Source organism: Cherax quadricarinatus, chromosome 63 (assembly GCF_038502225.1).
Source record: "Cherax quadricarinatus isolate ZL_2023a chromosome 63, ASM3850222v1, whole genome shotgun sequence".
Taxonomy (NCBI): Eukaryota; Metazoa; Arthropoda; class Malacostraca; order Decapoda; family Parastacidae; genus Cherax; species Cherax quadricarinatus.
In genome coordinates this window covers 8,704,839-8,712,338 of record NC_091354.1, presented here as the reverse complement: position 1 = coordinate 8,712,338, position 7,500 = coordinate 8,704,839, and the positions used below count along the sequence as shown (strand labels likewise).

At 39.0% G+C, this 7,500-nt stretch overlaps 1 protein-coding gene across 1 annotated transcript in view; it reads right to left on the bottom strand.

The window, feature by feature from the left end:
- Window positions 1–7,500, bottom strand: part of LOC128698206 (small conductance calcium-activated potassium channel protein) — a 315,821-nt gene that overhangs the window by 113,133 nt on the left and 195,188 nt on the right. The window lies entirely within an intron of this gene.

The window sequence follows — 7,500 nt, the reverse complement described above, 5'->3', positions numbered from 1 at the left end:
AGGTCTGGAGGACTCCCTGTCCGCATGCTAATCTCTGTACCAACGACCAGGTTAAAACAACTAAATCATCTTCAAAGTCTAAATGAACTGTTTATCACCACCAATCTTATTCCACATTCTTTTTCTTTTTTTCCTCCAGGGTCATTAACAGCCTGACTCACTAAAGAGCAAGCCACAACTTAGCGGACGGAGGATAAAGCCTCTAAGACTTCTGGCGAAAAAATGACACACGAGGGTTTAACGCATCATGGAGTATAAATATTGCATCCTGTATTAACTCAAAAAGACAGCCGGTAAGGATCATTGAGGCTACATGTAATATGACTCACGAAATCGTAATGACACGATTGCAAACAAACTATACCACGGTAGGGGATGGAACCCACGGTCAGAGAGTCACAAAACTCCAGTGGCTAACGCGTCGGTCTGGAATTTCATGACTCTGATCGCGGGTTCTATCCCTCCCCGTGGTATGGTTTACATGTAACCTGTTCACCACCGGGGAAATATTAGAGTAAGACGCATATACCTTGCGGTGTACATAACCAGTTGTGAAAGATTCGATTATCCTGTCCTTTGGTACATTAGCATGCTGTACTGGCCAGCCAAAATATCCACTTTCCATTCCAGGATGTTTCTCGATATTATTCCCCTAAAAGACTTTGTATTCTATTCTTCGAGGTCGTGACCCTAACATCATCAGAGGCGGCGTCTGTTTATATAATGAGCTTCTTTAAATAGTTCCTAGGGTTTAAAACCCATTGCTACACGACGGTTATTAAGACTGCGCCTAACCTTTTCGTCACGAATCAAGAATACTTTAATGATCTGAATAGGGATTAAAATAACCTGTCAGTGTAAATGTGCGTGTGCGTGTGCATATATATATATATATATATATATATATATATATATATATATATATATATATATATATATATATATATATATATATATATATATATATGAGTTCCTTGACAATGTGAGTAATCACGAAAGCCCTTGGAATTTCTCTATTCTTTCACAGTGGTTGTTTTGCATATTCTAAAATCACCTGTTTACTGTGATCTTATTGCATGCATACAATAACAGGGATATCTTGCTACTCCTACTTACACTTTGGTCACACTTCACAGACACGCACATGCATATATATATATACATACATCTAGGTTTTTCTCCTTATTCTAAATAGCTCTTGTTCTTTTTTTTATTTCTTCTATTGTCCATGGGGAAGTGGAAAAGAATCTTTCCTCCGTAAGCCATGCGTGTCGTATGAGGCGACTAAAATGCCGGGAGCAATGGGCTAGTAACCCCTTCTCCTGTATACATTTACTAAAAAAGAGAAGAAGAAAAACTTTATAAAACTGGGTTGTTTAAATGTGCGTGGATGTAGTGCGGATGACAAGAAACAGATGATTGCTGATGTTATGAATGAAAAGAAGTTGGATGTCCTGGCTCTAAGCGAAACAAAGCTGAAGGGGGTAGGAGAGTTTCAGTGGGGGGAAATAAATGGGATTAAATCTGGAGTATCTGAGAGAGTTAGAGCAAAGGAAGGGGTAGCAGTAATGTTAAATGATCAGTTATGGAAGGAGAAAAGAGAATATGAATGTGTAAATTCGAGAATTATGTGGATTAAAGTAAAGGTTGGATGCGAGAAGTGGGTCATAATAAGCGTGTATGCACCTGGAGAAGAGAGGAATGCAGAGGAGAGAGAGAGATTTTGGGAGATGTTAAGTGAATGTATAGGAGCCTTTGAACCAAGTGAGAGAGTAATTGTGGTAGGGGACCTGAATGCTAAAGTAGGAGAAACTTTTAGAGAGGGTGTGGTAGGTAAGTTTGGGGTGCCAGGTGTAAATGATAATGGGAGCCCTTTGATTGAACTTTGTATAGAAAGGGGTTTAGTTATAGGTAATACATATTTTAAGAAAAAGAGGATAAATAAGTATACACGATATGATGTAGGGCGAAATGACAGTAGTTTGTTGGATTATGTATTAGTAGATAAAAGACTGTTGAGTAGACTTCAGGATGTACATGTTTATCGAGGGGCCACAGATATATCAGATCACTTTCTAGTTGTAGCTACACTGAGAGTAAAAGGTAGATGGGATACAAGGAGAATAGAAGCATCAGGGAAGAGAGAGGTGAAGGTTTATAAACTAAAAGAGGAGGCAGTTAGGGTAAGATATAAACAGCTATTGGAGGATAGATGGGCTAATGAGAGCATAGGCAATGGGGTCGAAGAGGAATGGGGTAGGTTTAAAAATGTAGTGTTAGAGTGTTCAGCAGAAGTTTGTGGTTACAGGAAAGTGGGTGCAGGAGGGAAGAGGAGCGATTGGTGGAATGATGATGTAAAGAGAGTAGTAAGGGAGAAAAAGTTAGCATATGAGAAGTTTTTACAAAGTAGAAGTGATGCAAGGAGGGAAGAGTATATGGAGAAAAAGAGAGAGGTTAAGAGAGTGGTGAAGCAATGTAAAAAGAGAGCAAATGAGAGAGTGGGTGAGCTGTTATCAACAAATTTTGTTGAAAATAAGAAAAAGTTTTGGAGTGAGATTAACAAGTTAAGGAAGCCTAGAGAACAAATGGATTTGTCAGTTAAAAATAGGAGAGGAGAGTTATTAAATGGAGAGTTAGAGGTATTGGGAAGATGGAGGGAATATTTTGAGGAATTGTTAAATGTTGATGAAGATAGGGAAGCTGTGATTTCGTGTATAGGGCAAGGAGGAATAACATCTTGTAGGAGTGAGGAAGAGCCAGTTGTGAGTGTGGGGGAAGTTCGTGAGGCAGTAGGTAAAATGAAAGGGGGTAAGGCAGCCAGGATTGATGGGATAAAGATAGAAATGTTAAAAGCAGGTGGGGATATAGTTTTGGAGTGGTTGGTGCAATTATTTAATAAATGTATGGAAGAGGGTAAGGTACCTAGGGATTGGCAGAGAGCATGCATAGTTCCTTTGTATAAAGGCAAAGGGGATAAAAGAGAGTGCAAAAATTATAGGGGGATAAGTCTGTTGAGTGTACCTGGTAAAGTGTATGGTAGAGTTATAATTGAAAGAATTAAGAGTAAGACGGAGAATAGGATAGCAGATGAACAAGGAGGCTTTAGGAAAGGTAGGGGGTGTGTGGACCAGGTGTTTACAGTGAAACATATAAGTGAACAGTATTTAGATAAGGCTAAAGAGGTCTTTGTGGCATTTATGGATTTGGAAAAGGCGTATGACAGGGTGGATAGGGGGGCAATGTGGCAGATGTTGCAAGTGTATGGTGTGGGAGGTAGGTTACTGAAAGCAGTGAAGAGTTTTTACGAGGATAGTGAGGCTCAAGTTAGAGTATGTAGAAAAGAGGGAAATTTTTTCCCAGTAAAAGTAGGCCTTAGACAAGGATGTGTGATGTCACCGTGGTTGTTTAATATATTTATAGATGGGGTTGTAAGAGAAGTAAATGCGAGGGTCTTGGCAAGAGGCGTGGAGTTAAAAGATAAAGAATCACACATAGGGTGGGAGTTGTCACAGCTGCTCTTTGCTGATGACACTGTGCTCTTGGGAGATTCTGAAGAGAAGCTGCAGAGATTGGTGGATGAATTTGGTAGGGTGTGCAAAAGAAGAAAATTAAAGGTGAATACAGGAAAGAGTAAGGTTATGAGGATAACAAAAAGATTAGGTGATGAAAGACTGGATATCAGATTGGAGGGAGAGAGTATGGAGGAGGTGAACGTATTCAGATATTTGGGAGTGGACGTGTCAGCGGATGGGTCTATGAAAGATGAGGTGAATCATAGAATTGATGAGGGAAAAAGAGTGAGTGGTGCACTTAGGAGTCTGTGGAGACAGAGAACTTTGTCCTTGGAGGCAAAGAGGGGAATGTATGAGAGTATAGTTTTACCAACGCTCTTATATGGGTGTGAAGCATGGGTGATGAATGTTGCAGCGAGGAGAAGGCTGGAGGCAGTGGAGATGTCATGTCTGAGGGCAATGTGTGGTGTGAATATAATGCAGAGAATTCGTAGTTTGGAAGTTAGGAGGAGGTGCGGGATTACCAAAACTGTTGTCCAGAGGGCTGAGGAAGGGTTGTTGAGGTGGTTCGGACATGTAGAGAGAATGGAGCGAAACAGAATAACTTCAAGAGTGTATCAGTCTGTAGTGGAAGGAAGGCGGGGTAGGGGTCGGCCTAGGAAGGGTTGGAGGGAGGGGGTAAAGGAGGTTTTGTGTGCGAGGGGCTTGGACTTCCAGCAGGCATGCGTGAGCGTGTTTGATAGGAGTGAATGGAGACAAATGGTTTTTAATACTTGACGTGCTGTTGGAGTGTGAGCAAAGTAACATTTATGAAGGGATTCAGGGAAACCGGCAGGCCGGACTTGAGTCCTGGAGATGGGAAGTACAGTGCCTGCACTCTGAAGGAGGGGTGTTAATGTTGCAGTTTAAAAACTGTAGTGTAAAGCACCCTTCTGGCAAGACAGTGATGGAGTGAATGATGGTGAAAGTTTTTCTTTTTCGGGCCACCCTGCCTTGGTGGGAATCGGCCAGTGTGATAATAAAAAATATATATATATATATATATATATATATATATATATATATATATATATATATATATATATATATATATATATATATATATATTCTTTCATTCAACACACCAGCCTTATCCCACTGAGGCAGGGTGGCCCAAAAGGAAAAACGAAAGTTTCTCCTTTTACATTTAGTAATATATACAGGAGAAGGGGTTACTAGCTCCTTGCTCCCGGCATTTTAGTCGCCTCTTACAACACGCATGGCTTACGGAGGAAGAATTCTGTTCCACTTCCCCACGGAGGTAAGAGGAAATAAACAAGAACAAGAACTAGAAAGAAAATAGAAGAAAACCCAAAGGGGTGTGCATATATATGCTTGTACATGTATGTGTAGTGTGACCTAAGTGTAAGTAGAAGTAGCAAGGCATACCTGAAATCTTGCATGTGTATGAGACAGATAAAAAAAAGACACCAGCAATCTTACCATCGTGTAAAACAATTACAGGCTTCAGTTTTACACTCACTTGGCAGGACAGTAGTACCTCCCTGGGCGGTTGCTGTCTACCAACCTACTACCTAGAATATATATATATATATATATATATATATATATATATATATATATATATATATATATATATATGTCGTGCAGAATATGTAAAACCGGTCAATTAGCAAGAACTCATTTAAAATTAAGTCCTTTCTGAAATTTTCTCTTATACGTTTAAAGATATATTTTATTCATTAATGTTCATTTAAAAATATTTAATTTTGCACCAAAAGAATCTTAGAAAACTTACCTAACCTTTTCATAAGAAGAACAATATATTTTAGCCTAACCCAACTAAATATATTTTAAATACGTTTAAAATAATTTAATACTAAACAAACACAATCAAATGCATTTTTTTCGTTAGGTTCAGAATGATTTTGGCGAAATTATTACATACACAAATTTTCACTTGTCCTATATGGCAAGTTGAGCGTTGCTATTTAAGCCAAGATCGCAAGTTCTGCCTATTCGGCACGACATATATGTATATATATATATATATATATATATATAGATATATATATATATATATATATATATATATATATATATATATAGGTAGTAGGTTGGTAGACAGCAACCACCCAGGGAAGTACTACCGTCCTGCCAGATGACTGTGAAACAAAAACCTGTAACTGTTTTGCATGATGGTAGGATTGCTGGTTTCTTTTTCTGTCTCATAAACACGCTAAGATAACAGGGATATCTTGCTACTCCTACTTACACTTTGGTCACACTTCACAGACACGCACATGCATATATATATATACATACATCTAGGTTTTTCTCCTTTTTCTAAATAGCTCTTGTTCTTTTTTATTTCTTCTATTGTCCATGGGGAAGTGGAAAAGAATCTTTCCTCCGTAAGCCATGCGTGTCGTATGAGGCGACTAAAATGCCGGGAGCAATGGGCTAGTAACCCCTTCTCCTGTATACAATTACTAAAAAAGAGAAGAAGAAAAACTTTATAAAACTGGGTTGCTTAAATGTGCGTGGATGTAGTGTGGATGACAAGAAACAGATGATTGCTGATGTTATGAATGAAAAGAAGTTGGATGTCCTGGCCCTAAGCGAAACAAAGCTGAAGGGGGTAGGAGAGTTTCAGTGGGGGGAAATAAATGGGATTAAATCTGGAGTATCTGAGAGAGTTAGAGCAAAGGAAGGGGTAGCAGTAATGTTAAATGATCAGTTATGGAAGGAGAAAAGAGAATATGAATGTGTAAATTCAAGAATTATGTGGATTAAAGTAAAGGTTGGATGCGAGAAGTGGGTCATAATAAGCGTGTATGCACCTGGAGAAGAGAGGAATGCAGAGGAGAGAGAGAGATTTTGGGAGATGTTAAGTGAATGTATAGGAGCCTTTGAACCAAGTGAGAGAGTAATTGTGGTAGGGGACTTGAATGCTAAAGTAGGAGAAACTTTTAGAGAGGGTGTGGTAGGTAAGTTTGGGGTGCCAGGTGTAAATGATAATGGGAGCCCTTTGATTGAACTTTGTATAGAAAGGGGTTTAGTTATAGGTAATACATATTTTAAGAAAAAGAGGATAAATAAGTATACACGATATGATGTAGGGCGAAATGACAGTAGTTTGTTGGATTATGTATTGGTAGATAAAAGACTGTTGAGTAGACTTCAGGATGTACATGTTTATAGAGGGGCCACAGATATATCAGATCACTTTCTAGTTGTAGCTACACTGAGAGTAAAAGGTAGATGGGATACAAGGAGAATAGAAGCATCAGGGAAGAGAGAGGTGAAGGTTTATAAACTAAAAGAGGAGGCAGTTAGGGTAAGATATAAACAGCTATTGGAGGATAGATGGGCTAATGAGAGCATAGGCAATGGGGTCGAAGAGGTATGGGGTAGGTTTAAAAATGTAGTGTTAGAGTGTTCAGCAGAAGTTTGTGGTTACAGGAAAGTGGGTGCAGAAGGGAAGAGGAGCGATTGGTGGAATGATGATGTAAAGAGAGTAGTAAGGGAGAAAAAGTTAGCATATGAGAAGTTTTTACAAAGTAGAAGTGATGCAAGGAGGGAAGAGTATATGGAGAAAAAGAGAGAAGTTAAGAGAGTGGTGAAGCAATGTAAAAAGAGAGCAAATGAGAGAGTGGGTGAGATGTTATCAACAAATTTTGTTGAAAATAAGAAAAAGTTTTGGAGTGAGATTAACAAGTTAAGAAAGCCTAGAGAACAAATGGATTTGTCAGTTAAAAATAGGAGAGGAGAGTTATTAAATGGAGAGTTAGAGGTATTGGGAAGATGGAAGGAATATTTTGAGGAATTGTTAAATGTTGATGAAGATAGGGAAGCTGTGATTTCGTGTATAGGGCAAGGAGGAATAACATCTTGTAGGAGTGAGGAAGAGCCAGTTGTGAGTGTGGGGGGAAGTTCGTGAGGCAGTAGGTAAAATGAAAGGGGGTAAGGCAGCCGGGATTGATGG